The following is a 19,845-nucleotide window of genomic DNA, read 5'->3' as shown; positions in this document are numbered from 1 at the left end:
ACAATCACAAACACAATGTTTTATAGTGGTTCGGAGCTAACCCTTGCTCCTACGTCCACTCTCCAAGTCTCACTTGGGAATTCACTATAACCCCTTGGATTACAGCCGGTTGTTTTCCAAGCTCACAACCAAACTTGTTGTTTTACGAGCTCACAACGAACTCGGTCGGTTTTCCCAGGCTCACCGACTAGAACCAATCCGATTGTTTTCCCGGGATCACAATCGAACCCTTACACGTTGGTTTTACACTCGGCTCACCAACCAACCTCAATACCCTTGATTCAATCCCCCGATTGAACCAAGCAAAGACAAGATGGAAGTAAAAAGGAGTAACAGAAAAACAGAGCTTCTCAAAAGCAGATAAATAACAATATAAACAAAAGAGAAGTTAGAAGCCCTCAAACACGTTTGAGTTGGAGTAGAGTAGGGCTTCTTGAACTTCGGGTCTCCTCTTGAATGTCTGGTCGACTTGAATGCAGGAGGAGATCTCTTTCAATGTTGGGAAGAAGTAGGTGGATGCAGTTAATGTTGCTCTTCCCTCTTTTCCGTTGAAAACCAGGTTGCAGAGATTGAAAGCTTGATTACTTTGAGTGGAATAGTTGTTCTCTGCCTTGCTACAGTCTTCTGTGGCTATTTAAGCCATCCCCCACGGAAACTAGCCGTTAGAGACCTTTTTCTGCCCGTTCTGCACACTCTGCACAGCCTGACAATATGTCCGTTGGTGGGTTGGAGTCGACTCGCGTGATCAGGAGTCGACTCGGCTGTAGCGGAAGTCGACTCATGCTTTTCTGGAGTCGACTCGGCAACTGTTCCGGATTTGAATTAAAGTCGCCTCTTCGACTGGGAGTCGACTCGACTTGACCCGGAGTCGACTCGCCAACTTCTGGAGCTGACTTGGCATTTTCGGAGTCGGCTCATCCCATGGAGTCCGTGGATCTATTTTTGAACTTGGTCCACTCGAGTCGACTCGACAATCCTGGGAGTCGACTCGCGCTCAGAGCCCGAACTCTCGATCTACTGTCTTTTGGCTCGTCCAGTCTTGGAGTCGACTCGAACTGTTCCGGAGTTGACTCGGCTCTCAGTTTCCGAAACTTAGTCTTCTGTGTTTTTAGTGAAGCGCTGCCTTGGAGTCAACTCGAGCTGTCTGGGAGTCGACTCGAATCTCAGAGACAGCAAATTGGTCTTCTGTCTTCTTTGGGGTCGCGGTGTCTCGGGGTCGACTCGTGCAATGCGGGAGTCGACTCGAATCTCAGAGTCCGAAAAATGCTCTCTGACTTTTGCCTTGTGTACTGCTGAGAGTCGACTCTCACTATCTTTGGAGTCGACCTGCCAACCATCGGAGTCGACTCGCGTTCCACAGGAGTCGACTCGAATCTCAGGGTCGAAAACCGCTCTCTGACTTTTCTGTCTGTAACTCCTTGGAGTCGACTCATACTTCTCCGGAGTCGACTCGGTAAACATCGGAGTCGACTCGCGCACTTCAGGAGTCGACTCGCTGACAGATTTTGAGTTGATGCTTTCTGTTTGTCTGTCCGTTCTCAGTTGGAGTCGACTCGTAATGGTCAGGAGTCGACTCGAGCCCGTGCCAGTGATCCTGATACGCTTGGAGTCGACTCGTAATACTCTAGAGTCGACTCGAGTCTCAGACTTTGGTTCAAACTGACTTCTTAACTTATCCAAAATATTATGAACCAAGTCTTGAGACACTTAGACAAGATTTTCACTGAAACACTCAATTGAATTCATTAGTAAACAACATATATACTCTAATGCTTTGAGCTCATCAAAATCAAATAGGATTTTAATCAATCACTCCACAATCTCCCCCTTTTTGATGATGACAAAACTTTGAGTATATGTAAAGTGAATTGCTCAATAAACAAGGAAATAAAATCCATAAATAAATTCATATGTCTGGTAATTTAATATATCCAAGCTTGAAAGGTGTGAAACAATAAATTTTGGAGTTAAAGCTCTCCCTTTCATTTGGAATTATATAAGCCTTCATATCATGCAATCAATTGTTTGGCTTATATATATTTAATGATTTGGCTTTCTTAAAAATTCAGATTCTCCCCCTCAACATATGCATTCTGCTATGTTTTGATTCTCTGAATTTCCTTTTAGTATATTGAAGTTTTTGAATTTTAAATTTTGGTATTTAGAGGAAAAATCTGTCAATTTGTTCTTGAGTTGGATTCAGCTAATCTCCGAATATCCCTTAAATAGATTCTGGAGATTACTCCATTAGGAGCCCCAAAAGAGAGATAATGAGCCTCGAGGTACCAAATCCACTAAGAACAAATTATGTTTTAATTTTTGATTCTCATTTTGATTTCTTTTATGTTGATTCCATTTACATATCTATTCAATATTTCTCCCCCTTTTTGTCATCGTATCAAAAAAAAAGGAGGTAAGCAGAACACACAATCAATCATAGATCAAATTACACAGAAATGAAGATAAGATGTCTACTCATTGTATTGATGTGTATGTGAATACATTTGAGAATACAATACGTAAAGCAAAACAGTACATGTCAAAATAAAACACAAAAGCAGCTACGGTCTCCTCGAGGATGTAGCTCCTCCTCTCGAGGATGTGGCTCCCCCTCTCGAGGATGTATCTCCTCCTCTCGAGGATGTATCTCCTCCTCTCGAGGATGTGGCTCCCCGAGGCATGCGCTCAACCAGTGCTTGGACCGCATTGGTGATGTTCTCGAGCTGTCGGATAACGGCCTGAATGGCCCTGCTCTGTGTCGTATCGAGCTCGAGGACCGACTTCTGCAGTGCGTCCAGCTTGTCGATGAGCACATTCGACAAGCGCTCGGCCCCCTGGGTAGTGGTGCTCATGTCCTTCCGGATGTCATCGCGCATCTTCCGAGTGATGCCCGTGACCTCACTCATACAGGAGAACTGAGCCTGAATCAAACTCCTCATGTTGTAGATCTCTTCCCGTACATGGGCCGTCATGTCAGTCACGGCTGTCAAGGAAGGGACCAACTCAGAAGATGTGGGTGCAGGAGTGGGAGCTGGCACTGAACCTCGGAGCTCCCGAAGTAGCTCATCTCGCAGGTCTCTAACAATCTCCTGCCGCAACTCCAGGAGCTGCTCAGGAGCAATCCGGACCTCCATAGGTGGTGGAGCTAAGGAGGAAGGTCCGGCTGAGGTGGTAGGAGCAGAAGTGGAGGGAAAGTCAGGATAGTCAGAATCTGGCTCAGGGCTAGGAGAGTGTCTGGATGTATGTGTGGAGGTGGATGACTTCCTAACCCATGTTCCCTCTACCTTCCGAAACCCCATCCTGTGTAGGGTCCCCGGATGCATGCAATCAGTCCATCGCAACGCCTTAGAGGGTTCCCCCTCAGGAATGGGAATCTCGTACTCCCTAAACAACAGAGTGAACATCATACCGTAGGGGAGGGTGAGCCTAGGTCTATCTAGGGGCTCACACAGATATCTATAAATGAGTTTGGAGAAGTTGATTGGGGTGTCCTGAAGAATATAAAACATAAGGGCGAGGTCCCTCTCAGACACAAAATCGAAGCGGCCAGTCTTCGGGAAAATGGACCTAGACAAAATACTCAGGAGGATCCGCACCTCAATAGGAAGTGAGCTAGCGGATACCTCGTCTAAAGGGGACTGAGGAGGATATCCTAGTATGGCCGTAAGGGCCTCAGTCCTGTCCTCGGGGTGTGTGGGAGCCACCCCCACTTGTGGAAGGTGGAGGATGTGGGCAATAAGATCCTCCGTAACGAACAAAGGGACACCGGCTACCGTGCCCTCGATACCCCCATCTCCCCGATGGACGGTACCGTAAAACTCTCTAACTAATCCAGGGTAAGTGGGGAGATCTAATGTAAGGAAATACTCTAAGTCCTGGACATGCAATCTCTCACCTATGGTGAAGCCCTCCCGGGAGAGATAGTCGAAATCGACGTATCTCCCGGTGGAGACCGCCTTCTCGGGGACGACCTAGGAGTCGGCTCTAGGGCTTGTGAACAGAGGCAGTTCTGTTGCTACCAACTTCTTTGTTTGTCGTCTAGTAGATCTACATGTTCTAGTCATTTCTTTGAAGACTGCCCTAGAAAGGAGCCTGATCAGCACTTCTTTTTGGCTGAGAGACTCCGTTCTGAGAGGCAGTGTCTATTTATTTATTTGCTGTTGGCTTGGGACGGGGAATGTTGAAGTCGAAGATTTTGGATACAAAATACATACACACTCACACAAAAGAATACGAAAAGTCGTCAAAAATACCACCATATATAGGCAGAAATACTTTGGCTGAATCCGTACACAAGACATCAAATCGTTCTCGGCAAAAATGCAGATGGGGAAAATGAGTTTGGGTTCGAGAGCCCAACTGGTTGAGAGACTCCATTGCCGCCGACAGATCAAAAGAATGCAAAAGGCGGCGGAGAATAGAAATGTTTTGAAAACGATGGAGCTAGGGTTAAAAAGTCGGATCCCGACTGCGAGTCGACTCCTCTGAGTCGCGAGTCGACTCGACCTCGAGTCGACTCCAAAGTAAGCGCGAGTCGACTCTCCTTATGCGCCTATTGACCCCGACTCTCCTTATGCGCGAGTCGACTCCCGACTGTATGCGAGTCGACTCCACCTCTGCTGCCATCGACCTCGAGTCGACTCCCGACTAAGCGCGAGTCGACTCCCCCTTACGAGCTGACTCTGAAACTTACTCGAGTCGTCTCGAACTTTGGCACGCACCTAAAAATCATGCTATGTTCGTGCCGAATGAGGGAAAATCACTAAATTATGATCTGATTTGATGATCATTGAAAAGAAACTCTATTTTAACCACAATCTAATCATCAAAATCAATGAATCTAGTGGAAACTACCACTAGGATGGATCAATTACTCCTAATCTCCTCCTAAGCACACTAAATCTCTCTTCACTTAGGAGTTTTGTAAAAATGTCAGCTAATTGATCATCAGTACAAACAAATTGGAGTGTCACATCACCATTCAGTACATGATCTCTTATGAAGTGATGTCTTATCTCAATATGTTTAGTTCTTGAATGCTGAATTGGATTTTTAGTTAGATTAATGGCACTTGTATTATCACAATTAATGGGTATTTTATCTTGTTTAATGCCATAATCTTCTAATTGTTGTTTGATCCATAAGATTTGAGCACAACAACTCCCGGCAGCAACATATTCAGCTTCAGCAGTAGATAATGCAACTGAGTTTTGTTTCTGGCTAAACCATGATATTAAGTTTTCTCCTAGAAATTGACATGACCCGCTGGTGCTTTTTCTATCAAGTTTACATCCAGTAAAGTCTGAATCTGTATAACCTATTAAGTTCAGGCTAGATTCTTTAGAATACCATAACCCTATATTCTTTGTTCCTATTAGGTATTTAAAGATTCTCTTTACTGCAATTAGATGTGATTCCTTAGGATTAACCTGATATCTAGCACACATGCAAACACTAAACATGATATCAGGTCTACTTGCAGTAAGATACAATAAAGATCCTATCATACCTCTATAGTTTCTGATCTACAGATTTACCTGATTCATCTTGGTCTAATTTGCATGATGAGCTCATGGGGGTGCTGATTGATTTGTTTCCCTCCATATCAAACTTCTTGAGCATCTCCTTGATGTATTTGGCTTGATTGATGAAGATGCCTCCTTCAGATTGTTTGATTTGAAGTCCAAGGAAGTAATTCAGCTCTCCCATCATGCTCATCTCAAATTCACTCTGCATCAAGTTAGCAAATTCTTCGCAGAGACGATTGTTAGTAGCACCGAAAATAATATCATCAACATAAATCTGTACTAACAACATATCTTTGTTTTTCTTCTTTAGAAACAATGTAGTATCTACATTACCCCTAGAGAACTCATGTTCTAATAGAAATTTGCTAAGCCTCTCATACCATGCTCTAGGTGCTTGTTTTAAACCATAAAGTGCTTTGTTCAATTTATAAACATGATTAGGGTATTGATGATTTTCAAAACCAGGAGGTTGTTCTACATATACCTCCTCATTAATATACCCATTTAAAAATGCACTTTTTACATCCATTTGAAATAACTTAAAGTCCTTAGAGCATGCAAAAGCTAGTAAAAGTCTAATTGCTTCAAGTCTAGCTACCGGAGCAAAGGTTTCATCAAAATCTATACCTTCTTCTTGATTATAACCCTTGGCTACTAATCTAGCCTTATTCCTTATTACAGTACCATTTTCATCAAGTTTATTTTTATAAATCCATTTGGTACCTATAATTGAATATTCAGTAGGTCTTTCAACTAGATTCCATACTTTGTTTCTAGTAAATTGGTTTAATTCTTCTTGCATTGCATTTATCCAATTTACATCTTTTTCAGCTTCTTCTATGTGTTTGGGCTCAAAATGAGAAACAAAGGCTAGATGATTATTTAAGTTCCTAAGGGATGCCCTAGTCCTAATAGGTTGAGATGGATCATCTAGAATTAATTTCTTAGGATGCCCGTGAGCATACCTCCAAGCTTTAGTTAGTCCATGATCCACAATAGCCTCTTGGCTTGATGATGCACCTTCAATTAATTTTTGATTATCATCTTGTAATGTCATCTCATCTATCTTTTCTTCAAGAATTTCAGCATCATCATCAAAATTAACTCTCTTGCTAGAAGAGATGTCACTAGAATCATCAAATACAACATGTATAGATTCTTCTATAACTAGGGTTCTTTTATTAAAGACTCTATAGGCTTTGCTAGTTGTAGAGTACCCCAAGAATATAGCCTCATCAGATTTTGAGTCAAATTTTCCTAGATTATCTTTCCCATTATTATGAACAAAACACCTACATCCAAAAACATGAATGTAGTTTACCTTTGGTTTTCTGTTTTTCCAAAGTTCATAAGGTGTTTTCTTTATAATGGGTCTCAATAAAACTCTATTTAATATATGACAAGAAGTATTAATGGCTTCTCCCCAAAAGTACTTAGGGAGGTTACTTTCACATAACATAGTTCTAGCCATTTCCTCTAGAGTTCTATTTTTCCTCTCCACAACTCCATTTTGTTGTGGTGTCCTAGGTGCAGAAAAATTGTGAGTTATTCCCTTTTTACTACAAAACTCATCAAATAAATGATTTTCAAATTCGGTACCATGGTCACTTCTAATAGCTATTACTGTAGTATCTCTAGCATTGGTTACTTCCTTATGAAACTTTTTAAATACTGAAAAAACTTGATCTTTATGTGCTAAGAACATAACCCAAGTGTATCTAGAATAATCATCTACAATGACTAGACCATATTTATTTCCACCTAGGCTTGTTGTTCTAGTTGGTCCGAATAGGTCCATGTGTACTAATTCTAGAGGTCTAGAGGTAGAGACACATTTTATGGATTTAAAGGAGTTCCTAGATTGTTTGCCATATTGACAAGCTTCACATATTTTATTCTTTTCAAATCTTAGTTTTGGCAAACCTATCACAGAATCTCTTTTAACTAGTTTAGATATTGTGTCCATGCTTGCATGACCTAACTTACGGTGCCATAACCAACTAGCATCATTGTCCTTAGTTTCATTAACAACTAAGCATGGGTTGTGTTTGGCAAGATCCTCAAGATCTACAACATACACATTCCCACGTCTTAGTCCTTTAAAAACTAAATTATTATCATTTGGGTTTGTTATGATGCATAGTGATGGTTTAAACATAACATTATAGCCTCTATCACATAATTGACTAATGCTTAATAAATTATGCTTAAGACCATCAACATATCGAACATTATCAATAAAAGTAGAAGGGATAATTTGAACTTTACCTATACCAATGATGTGACCTTGGTTATTGTCTCCAAAAGTCACAGCACCTTCCTTCTTAGCTTCAAGGGTGAAGAATTGATCCTTGTCACCCGTCATGTGTCTTGAGCAGCCACTATCCAAGTACCAGCAATTTTTGTTGACCTTGGCTGCAAGACACTCCTACACAAGCAAATCATGTAATCTTAGGTACCCAAGTTTTCTTGGGTCCTTCATGGTTAGTCATGTTGGTTCCTTTTGGAACCCATACCCTTTTAATTTTTTCTTTTATTTTTCCTTTTCTATAATTACACACATTTGCCTTATGTCCTAATTTTCCACAACAAAAACAGGTTACTTTCTTAGTTTTACTTTCTCCTGCTTTAACAAAGAAGTTACTAAGAAGTTTTTGCTTATTTTTAGGTTTATATCCTAAACCTGCTCTATTGAATACTGCACGTTGACTATTAAGTATCATATTTAATTTTTCAGAACTATAAGTAAATTTCTCAACCAAAGGTTTGTATTTTCCAAGTTCTTTAGTTAGAGTTTGTTTTTCCGTTTTTAGAGTATTCAAGTCTTTTATGAGATTTTCGTTTAAGATTTGTTTATTGTTTTTAAGTTCTGAAATTTTCTTAGTTAGTTTTTCATTATCTTTACTTAAGGTGTTAGTTTTTTTAATTAAGAGTTGGTTGCTTGTCTTAAGTTCTAGATTTTCTTTGGTGATACAGTCCTTATCCTTAACTAGTTTATCATATTTATGTATGTAAGTTTGATTAGCTAGTTTTAGCTCTTTATTCTTAATGTTTATAGCCTTATATTCAATCATTAGTTCATTAAATGCATCATAAAGTTCATCAAAAGTAAAATCTAGATGCGTTTCGGATGTTACCTCATTTTCGTTGGCCATGAAGCAGAAATTGGCCTTTTCTTCTTGTTCCTCATCCGATGATGAAGATGATGCGTCGGAGTCCGATAAGGTGGTGACAAGGGCTTTCTTCTTCTTGTACTTGCTGCCCTTCTTAAGTAAGGGACACTCAGCTCTGATGTGTCCCGGCTTCTTGCACTCATAGCATCCAATCCCCTCATTTTTTCTTTCCTTACCTTTATCCTTGCGATAGAAATTTGAGGGGCCTCTCCTTTGATGATAGGACTTCTTGTGGTTGATGAATTTTCTGAACTTGCGCACAAGAAGAGCCTCATCATCATCTCCCTCATGATCTTCTTCTTCACTGCTGCTACTGCAGGACAAATCTTTGTTAGATGATGTGGATTTAAGAGCTATTACCTTTTTCTTATGTGAGGACTCTTCTTCGCTGTGTTGCTTCATGGTTAGCTCGTGAGTCATTAGGGATCCAAGGAGCTCTTCAAGTGGAAGCTTGTTCAAGTCCTTAGCTTCTTGAATTGCCGTCATCTTGGCTTCTCATGACCTTGGTAGACATCGAAGAATCTTCCTGACAAGCTCACTGTTAGTATAGTTTTTGCCAAGGCTTTTTAGGCCATTGACAATATCAGTGAATCTAGTGAACATGCAAGTGATTGTTTCATTAGAATCCATTTTAAATAGTTCATACTTATGAACCAATATATTTATTTTGGATTCTTTGACTTGATTCGTGCCCTCATGGGTCACTTCAAGTCTATCCCAAATCTCTTTTGCAGAATTGCAAGTAGAGACTCTATTGAATTCATTCCTATCTAGTGCACAGTAAAGCACATTCATTGCTTTAGAATTGAGTTGTGCCTTTCTCATGTCGTGTTCATCCCAATCCGTTTCGAGTTTGGGTACAGTGACCCCCTCTACATAAATGGATGGGATGTATGGCCCATTTGCTACAATGGTCCACATCTCATAGTCTTGGGCTTGGATGAATATTCTCATCCTAGCCTTCCAATATGAGTAGTCAGATCCATTAAAGAATGGGGGTCTTTGGGTGGACTGACCCTCAATGTGGGAAGATCCAAATGGGGTTGTCATTTTGATCTTTGACTCTTAGGGTAGAAGAGTTTAGGCTCTGATACCACTTGTTGCCCAGATAGACAACCCAAGAGGGGGGGTGAATTGGGTTTTAAAATAATTTGGCTATTAAAACTTTTGTGGATAACTAATTAATGCTTTTGCGAGATGATTAATTAGTTTCTATGTGCGGTGAATGAAATGCGAGAGATAGAGAGAGACAAACAATCACAAACACAATATTTTATAGTGGTTCGGAGCTAACCCTTGCTCCTACGTCCACTCCCCAAGTCTCACTTGAGAATTCACTATAACCCCTTGGATTACAGCCGGTTGTTTTCCAAGCTCACAACCAAACTTGTTGTTTTACGAGCTCACAACGAACTCGGTCGGTTTTCCCAGGCTCACCGACTAGAACCAACCCGATTGTTTTCCCGGGATCACAATCGAACCCTTACACGTTGGTTTTACACTCGGCTCACCAACCAACCTCAATACCCTTGATTCAATCCCCCGATTGAACCAAGCAAAGACAAGATGGAAGTAAAAAGGAGTAACAGAAAAACAGAGCTTCTCAAAAGCAGATAAATAACAATATAAACAAAAGAGAAGTTAGAAGCCCTCAAACACGTTTGAGATGGAGTAGAGTAGGGCTTCTTGAACTTCGGGTCTCCTCTTGAATGTCTGGTCGACTTGAATGCAGGAGGAGATCTCTTTCAATGTTGGGAAGAAGTAGGTGGATGCAGTTAATGTTGCTCTTCCCTCTTTTCCATGGAAAACCAGGTTGCAGAGATTGAAAGCTTGATTACTTTGAGTGGAATAGTTGTTCTCTGCCTTGCTACAGTCTTCTGTGGCTATTTAAGCCATCCCCCACGGAAACTAGCCGTTAGAGACCTTTTTCTGCCCGTTCTGCACACTCTGCACAGCCTGACAATATGTCCGTTGGTGGGTTGGAGTCGACTCGCGCGATCAGGAGTTGACTCGGCTGTAGCGGGAGTCGACTCATGCTTTTCTGGAGTCGACTCGGCAACTATTCCGAATTTGAATTAAAGTCGCCTCTTCGACTGGGAGTCGACTCGACTTGACCCGGAGGCGACTCGCCAACTTCTGGAGCTGACTTGGCATTTTCGGAGTCGGCTCATCCCATGGAGTCCGTGGATCTATTTTTGAACTTGGTCTACTCGAGTCGACTCGACAATCCTGGGACTAGTCGACTCGGCGCTCAGAGCCCGAACTCTCGATCTACTGTCTTTTGGCTCGTCCAGTCTTGGAGTCGACTCGAACTGTTTTAGAGTTGACTCGGCTTTCAGTTTTCGAAACTTAGGCTTTGTTTGGGGGAGCTTTTGGAGGGCCAGAAAGCACTTTCTAGCCCTCCAAAAGTACTTTTAGATAAAAAATTGTGTTTGGTAAATTTTTCAAAAAGCTGTTTCAGCTTTTGCGGGAAGCTGAAAACAGCTTTTGGGAGGAAGCTCCAATTTGGAGCTTTTGGGAGGAAGCTGTTTTAGCTTTTTCGGAAAGCTGTATTTTTGACAAAAATGCCCATATTAAAATAACATAATTATATAGTTTGTCCCTTTATAAACCTAAAAATCTGCTAGAGCCAAGAACCCTAGCCGTCAGACTTCCTTCCGTAAGAAAAGGTTTTTTTTTTTTCAATTTTTGTATGCATCTCTTGAACCACATTTTAGAAGAAAAAACTTTTAATCCTTTTCTATACCTTCCGAAATCAATCTATTGTTTTTTTTTTTATCATCAACCTTGCGGCCCATGCGGAGGTCCTCCTCGAGCGTGGACCACGAATAAGAGCCCCTAGACCGCAGAAAATTATTTTATGAGAAATTATGAAAAATTATTATGGGAAATTATTTTATACTAATAATTATAATATTTTATACCTTTATTTTTGTATTATACTATAAATATAATATCATATTATATTATATCATAATACATTAATATGTTATGTTAAATAATTTAATATTATGTTATATTATGGAAAATTAATTTATACTAATAATTATAATATTTTATACCTTTATTTTTGTATTATACTATAAATATAATATCATATTATATTATATCATAATACATTAATATGTTATGTTAAATAATTTAATATTATGTTATATTATGGAAAATTAATTTATACTAATAATTATAATACATTAATATGTTATGTTAAATAATTTAATATTATGTTATATTACCAAATATTAATTTACTCTAATAATTATATTACTATTATGCTATATTAACATAATATTATTTTATATTACAATAATATTATACTATATCGTATATTTATGTATTAATTTATGTTATATTTTATTATGTTCTATTGTATAATACTATGCAATGTCCTTTATGGTAATTTTGTCATACAAAAGTACTTTCTCAGTTTGTTTACCAAACACAAAATAAAGTACCACAGCACTTTACGAATGTAGTTACCAAACAGCAAACAGCTTTTTATAACAGCTCTACTTCAGACAGCTCTACTTCCAACAGCTCTACTTCTAATAGCTCTACTGCCAACAGCTCTCCCAAACAAGGCCTTAGTCTTCTGTGTTTTTAGTGAAGCGCTGCCTTGGAGTCGACTCGAGCTGTCTGGGAGTCGACTCGAATCTCAGAGACAGCAAATTGGTCTTCTGTCTTCTTTGGGGTCGCGGTGTCTCGGAGTCGACTCGTGCAATGCGGGAGTTGACTCGAATCTCAGAGTCCGAAAAACGCTCTCTGACTTTTGCCTTGTGTACTGCTGAGAGTCGACTCTCACTATCTTTGAAGTCGACCTGCCAACCATCGGAGTCGACTCGCGTTCCACAGGAGTCGACTCGAATCTCAGGGTCGAAAACCGCTCTCTGACTTTTCTGCCTGTAACTCCTTGGAGTCGACTCATACTTCTCCGGAGTCGACTCGGTAAACATCGGAGTCGACTCGCGCACTTCAAGAGTCGACTCGCTGACAGATTTTGAGTTTTTGCTTTCTGTTTGTCTGTCCGTTCTCAGTTGGAGTCGACTCGTAATGGTCAGGAGTCGACTCGAGCCCGTGCCAGTGATCCTGATACGCTTGGAGTCGACTCGTAATACTCTAGAGTCGACTCGAGTCTCAGACTTTGGTTCAAACTGACTTCTTAACTTATCCAAAATATTATGAACCAAGTCTTGAGACACTTAGACAAGATTTTCACTGAAACACTCAATTGAATTCATTAGTAAACAACATATATACTCTAATGCTTTGAGCTCATCAAAATCAAATAGGGTTTTAATCAATCACTCCACAATAACCTCATCCAATGAGGATATCTCGCTGATATGTGAGGGATCACTGAAGCTCTGGTCGAAATGGGTGGGCCTCTGAAAAGCAAGAAATTATTTAGCCACTCACCAAGGTAATCGCCACTATCTTCTAAAGAACTACGGCAAGAAGTCCGAGTTCTTTGGCCTAAAGAAAACAATGGTTGAGTTTTCCCGAGCTGGTTGTATCCATGCCAAGCAGTCGAACTCGAGAAGTTCATACCCTAGTATTAGCAAGATGTAAAATCACATTACAAGTCGTACCAATCCATGGAAGCCAGTGACCTCGGAGGTTATCCTATTTGAAAAATCCTAGCTCAGTCTAGGATGCACAATCAACCCGATCATCTGAAATGTTTGCTAAAAAAGGCTCATTGGCCCCTGAGCTTCGAGCAGGCTACTAGCCCTTGTACTTGTCCTCATGCATAATGAAAGCCCACTGGCCTTTGAGGTTTAAGTAGGCCCACTGGCCGTTATACTCATCCTCATATATTCTCAAGGCTCGTTGGTCTCCAAGGTTCGAGTAGGCTTGCTAGCCTTTATACTCATCCTTGTATATTCTCAAGGCTTGCAGGCTCTCGAGGTTCGAGCAAGCCCGCGAGCCCTTATACTCGTTCTCGGGTATTCTTAGATCCCATTGGCCTTCGAGGTTTGAGTAGGCTCATTGGCCGTTGTACTCATCATCGGTCAGATACTCTCTTATCATTAAGGTCCATTGGCCTCTAAGGTTCGAGAAAGCCCACCAGCTCTTATACTCATCCTCGGTTAGGTATTCTCTTTTCATTAAGGCTCACAAAAGGTTATATTCTACTCCAACAAAACAATCTCCAATTATCTTTTAAATACGTAGATAATATTCTTACCGACCTCAAACACTTTAATACTATACATTCAGAAAGAATTCTAGCTTATTCTCCTGGTTTGTCTTACTATAATCTCATCTCGTTATGAGCTCATGATCTCATCCTTATGTTAACCAGTGCCCCAAGGACATTATGATATTATGTCGTCATCTCAATATTCTCTGCCGATCTCAAATATTTGGATTCATCTGACTACATCTTTATCTTGTCTTTGTGGCCTTATTTAGTTGACCTCAAAAACTCACATCTCTAGCCTAATTGGGTCCACCTCAACATCCTTAGGATGACCTTAAGCAAACAATTCAAACAACATACAAAAGAAAAGGTGTGCATAAAAACTTTTTATTTCATTAACAATATATAATTACATAGCAGGTCAAAGGCCAAACTAGACTATTACATTACAAGAGAAAGAAATCTAAAATGACTAACTCCAATTCTACAAGACCGACGACTCCAAAAAAGTCACCTAGCTTAGGAGACCACCACCCCTTATCTCATCTTAAGCCTCCATGGTAGCACCAAGAAGCACAAAGAAGGGGTCTGCATAAGCTTAATTTTTGGTGTTTGATGGCTTCTCAGGATCGTCGCTACTCTCCGTGGCTGGATCAAGACCACTGAAGTCGGCCTAGGGCAAGAGCTTCGACACTTGACCCCTGCACTTATGGAAACCTTGAAGAAAGGATTTAACCATGAAAAGGGCAAGTTGTGCACAGTAGCTCCCCAATGCTATGAACTTCTCCATCTCCTACGAAGCTTTCTTTTTGTCCTGGGCAAGTCAGAACCGAGCAACATTCAGTTCTTCCTTGAAAGTAGTTGCTTGGAGCAGTCCCAGCTTGGTCTGATCCTTCTCGACTGCCAGCCTACTCTTGAGAGATCCAACTTTGGACTCTACCTCAGCAGTTCTTCTTGGCCTCCCGCAAGGCTAGTCAAAGCATCTCCAAATGATTTTGAGGATGCCTTTCTTGAGGAGAGTCCATCCTGCAAAGGAGGAAAAGAAGAATGCATGAAGTCTAACTTCCCATAAGAAAAGAAAGAGAAGAACAGCAGAACTACCACCCAGGGCTGATTCGGAGTGATTTGGCAAATAGGTTATCCAAGGATTTCTCTTAGGGCGACAGAAAGAGCACTCAGAACCTCCTCAAGCATGGCAGATTTGCAAGGTCTCCACCCTCTTTTAAGGAACTCTAGATGGCCTAGATCAATTTGATCAATCATCTTCCCATCAAGATCAGCAGATATGCATCGCACCCACAGACTTTGGAAGGTCAAACATAGCTCGAGAGGTAGAGCATCAGAACTCGTCCTTCAAGGAACGCCACTCAAGAATAATGCCTTCTTGAAGTGGGCATAGTTCGATAGATGGTTACTTTCTTCACCCAAATCAAAGAAGCACTTCGAGTTTGGAAGTGGGGGGATGTGGCATAATGAGATTCGTCCAGCTCTCCAACTACATGGAGGCCTAGGCATCCCCTGAACTCGAAAAGATGACTAGTTACGCCGACAACTGATCTGAGCTGAGTAGAATCCTCTCGTGGCAAAGGCTGATGCAGCTGCATGGATATCATACAACTTGCAAGCCATTTTCAGAGTATTAAATGGCTGAATTTAGGAAAGTTATTTAAATAAAAGTTTTAGTCTCTTTCTCTGCTTTCCAACAAGCCTAAGAACATTAAAATCAGAATTATGGTTGGAATGTTATAGGCATTTTAAGAGGCAGGTGTCTTTTGACCTTTTAAATTTTTTAAGAGAATTTAGTTTTAGCTTTGATGTCCTTTATTGTGTGAGTTACCTATATTAAGGTGACTCTTGACCTTTCATTTTCTTTTATCTTTTCATCTTACCCATGACTTACCTATAAATAGTCATGAATTGTAATGAAGAGGCATCCAAGTTTTTGAATGAAAATTATCTTCCTCCTTGCACAAGAAATTGTTCTTGTCTTTTCTCCCACTTCTATTGGGTTGCAAATTGATCTAAGCGGCATCAAGTGGTATCAGAGCGAGGTTATCATCTCTTGACGTTTCGAGAGGAATCTTATCGCATTTCTCGTGGTGGTGTTGATACAAGCTTCAACAACCATGGCAAGTCGAGGCAACCAAGGTCCTTCTAGCGATGAAGAACCTCGTAGAGAGCGAGATCTTCGCGACATAGAGAATGATGAGTTGCGGCGGCAAGCCCAAAACCTTACCGAGAGGTTGGCTCATTATGAGCAAAACTTGAGTGAAGAGGAGGGCGGCACCACTGAAGAAGATCGCAACACCTTCCGTGACCAAAGTTCACGTCGTGGTAGGAGGAGCAACTCTTCTTCATCTCACCAACATCGTCATCAATTTTGATTTCCAGACATCATGATAGACATTCCTGAGTTTGAAGGAAAAATGTAACCCGACATCTTTCTAGATTGGCTTAACACTGTTGAACGAATCTTTGACTACAAAGAGGTTCCCGATAAGCTTAAAGTGAAGATCGTAGCCATCAAGCTACGAAAACATGCATCAATCTAGTGGGAGCGCCTCAAGTTGCAAAGAGCAAAGGAGGGCAAAACCAAGATCCGTACTTGGGAGAAAATGAAGAAAGAGCTTCGCAAAAAGTACCTTCCCGAAAATTACTGTCACGCCCCGAGCCCGAGGCGCGGCAGACGCCGCACGCCCGCACGGCGGGCCGCACGGGCGCGCAAGGCAGCAGATCATATCAAAGCAGATACAAATATTCAAAACTGACATAATTATTTAAATTGTTCAAAAGCGGTTTTACAAAATTTCAAATAACAAATGCTTACGTAAGTCAAATGACCAAACTAAACTAACTAAAATGCCAACAACTGAAAAATCATCGAAAAATCTAACGCACTCCCCAATCCCGTGCGATCAAGCCTCTGGATCTGAAAAACAAAGAAAATAAAATAATGAGCTACACTAGCCCAGTAAGCAACAAAATACCCCAAAGTGGGGTCAGAGCATATCAGATCAAAATACAGGATAATGTCCGGAATAAATCATAAATAACATCATTTTACTATTTTCAAAACTTATTATCATTTTTTTAAAAAAAACTCTGATACCAGAATCTCAACATAATAGGCTACGGCCACGTAACCCAGTGGCATGGGTTGCACAAGGTGCCAAACACCACTATTATTAAGCACCGGTGGTACGGTGTCCAAACACCACTATTATTAAGCACCGGTGGTACGGTATCCAAATACCACTATTCTAATCACCGGTGGTACGGTGTTCAAATACCACTATTCTAATCACCGGTGGTACGGTGTCGAAACCGGTTCCTCACAGATACAAGTCGACAGGGCCAACGTATAATCCCCATTGGCAGGGCCAGAACAGAACAGAACAGATCATAGCCATGCTGAGAATGCATATATATATATATATAAAATATATTTCATAAATTGCCCAGTCATAGTTTACGGATTTCAGAGCATAATTTTCAAATGAAATTTAACATGCCAGACCCATTTTACTAAATACAAAACATATTTTAAAGTACTAATAATTATTTTACCAAATAATTTAGAAAAATGCACATTGAAGTATTAAGTTACTTACTTCTTCTCGCTTGATTCCTACTTCAGGTAGACGAATCAGGTTCACCTGTTAAAGTTTAATTAATTTTTTGTTAATTTCAGACTAAGCAAAATTTAAAAATAATACTATTGGACATGGTCCAACAGAGCCCAAAGTTGGCCCATAATGGGCATGGCCTGATAGGGCCCATATCGGACTCGGCCCAATGGGCCCGCATAGACTCGGCTAAATAGGAACCCCATGGTTGGCTTCTAATTGGTTCATTTATGCAATAAAATTTATTGCAGGGACTAATATTTAATTTCAGGGTAATGTTCTGTAATAAAACTTGAGTGAGAGGACTAAATAACTATTGTTGGGGACCTTTATGTAATAAGTCTTTCCTATAGGGATCAAATACAAATTACTGAAGATCCTATTTCTGAAATAGCATACTGCCAAGGGCTTAACTGCAAATAATCTGTTTACTGGTCTAATGGGTTTGGGTTTCGGGTCCCGGGTTTCGGGTTCGGGTTCGGATTTCAGTTCAGGTTCAGGTTCAGGTTCGGGTTCTCGGATTTGATCTGGGTTTCGGGTTCGGATTTTTTTTTTTTTTTAAACCGGGCCCATGTTAGGCCCACAGTGAACCGGGCCCAGATCGGGCCCACTGTGAACAGGGCCCATGTTTGGCCCTGTTCGGCCCGTAGGGTCATCTTCCTCCCCCAATCCCCCCCACGGCAGGGGAAGACCGAGAGGGAGAGCGGAAGAGGAAGGGGCGGTGGCAGCGGCGGCGGGGTGGCCGGAGGCCACCCCTCAGTCGACGGCCAGCCGGCCGCAGTGGCGGCCGGCGGTCGTTGCGGTGGCTGGGGTCGAGATCAACCGAGAATGCTCTCGGTTGATGGGGCCAAAACAGATGGAGGAAGCGGGCTTACCGGCGGTGGCAGAGGCGGCGGAGGGATCTCGGCCGAGGGAGGCTCGGTCCGGTGTCAGGCGGCGGCGGCGACGCTTGAACCCAAGGAGATGGGTCTCAGAACAGGGGGTGGCCGCGAGGGGGATCCGGGCGGCGCTCGGTCGGGAGGGTACACCGGTCGGAGAAGAGGAGGAGGGAAGGAAGAAAGAGGAGGAGGAGGAGACGGAGGAGAGGGAGGGCTCGGTGATCGTCTCAGAAGGAGGAGGAAAGGGGCTTTATAGCCCTATGGTAATGGCTCTCCGCCGCGTGAATCACGGCGGCCAAGCGAGATCAGCGGCCGCTCGTGCGGCCGCGGGGTGGACGCGAAACCACCGCGATGTAGCCGCGGAGGGTCCGCGATGTAGCCGCGGAGGGTCCGCGGCGTCCTTGTGCCCGGAGAAGTCGGAGGGGATCGCGTCTGCGATCCCCTGTTCTGCCCCTTCCAAAAGAGGAAGACGGGGCTGAAGTCGGCTGGGGCTGCCGACTTCAGCCCGAATCTCACATTCTCTTCCCCTTAAAAAAATTTCGTCCTCGAAATTTAAGAGATCTATGTCTTTCAAATTTAGAAATGCTCAGCCTATATAAATCCAAGATCTCATTCTCCTCGATCAAAATCAGTGTGATAGATAACTTTGAATCAGTTATCAAAAAATTCATATAACTCGTAAGATTAACACTAAATAACAGACTGACTAAAATTTCAGATTGAAATTATCATCTTGATCCACGTTCACTCGAGATCGAATCAGGATCAATTCACAACAGGATTGATTAAAATTAGTTGTGTTTGGGATAGAACTTGAAATGAAATAGATTTCATACACTTATCATGGTAGTGTGCTGATCCCTCAAAGGATAATGACCAACCTTAGAGTCAAATCATTAAATGGCTAGAAATGTAATTCACAAAATGAACATGTACTGATGATCATTAGATAGCAATGGTCTATCTCAAAAATGATTTGCATCAAATCACAAGAGCAGGTCTGAGAAGGTAAAGTATTGATACCATGATTCAATATGCCACAAAGCTTTTAACTTAAACTTATAAATCATAAGATAGGAGCAGATAATGCATGGTTTATTCAGATACTTAACAAATTAGACCATATTTGGTCAACAATCAACTAACCTGAGTCATGATACGCTCAAATTATTATTTTCTTAGCATACCTAAACATAGCAAAGTTTATACAGAAGATAACATAATCATATCATGATTGACCTGAGAATCAATAGTGTTCACCTTTCCTTATTAACAAAATCTTTCATTATTGAATAACAGTCTTTTATCATAACATGTTACCAAAACACAGTCAATATTTTTGACCAGTTTAAATTTACTCAGTCCATCAAATTTCCGCTGCGCAACTCAGATCAATATCCTCCAAACTTTCTTAATGATCCCAAATTATCAGCATTTTTTTTTCTTTTTAATATCCAAGCAAAATTTTATCCTTGCTTCCCAAGTACACTAGGTCAT

This window comes from Phoenix dactylifera, chromosome 6 (assembly GCF_051530095.1).
Source record: "Phoenix dactylifera cultivar Ajwa chromosome 6, Ajwa_hap1_PhDact_Kaust_v1.1, whole genome shotgun sequence".
Lineage (NCBI taxonomy): Eukaryota > Viridiplantae > Streptophyta > Magnoliopsida > Arecales > Arecaceae > Phoenix > Phoenix dactylifera.
Note: the sequence above shows the minus strand (reverse complement) of the source record.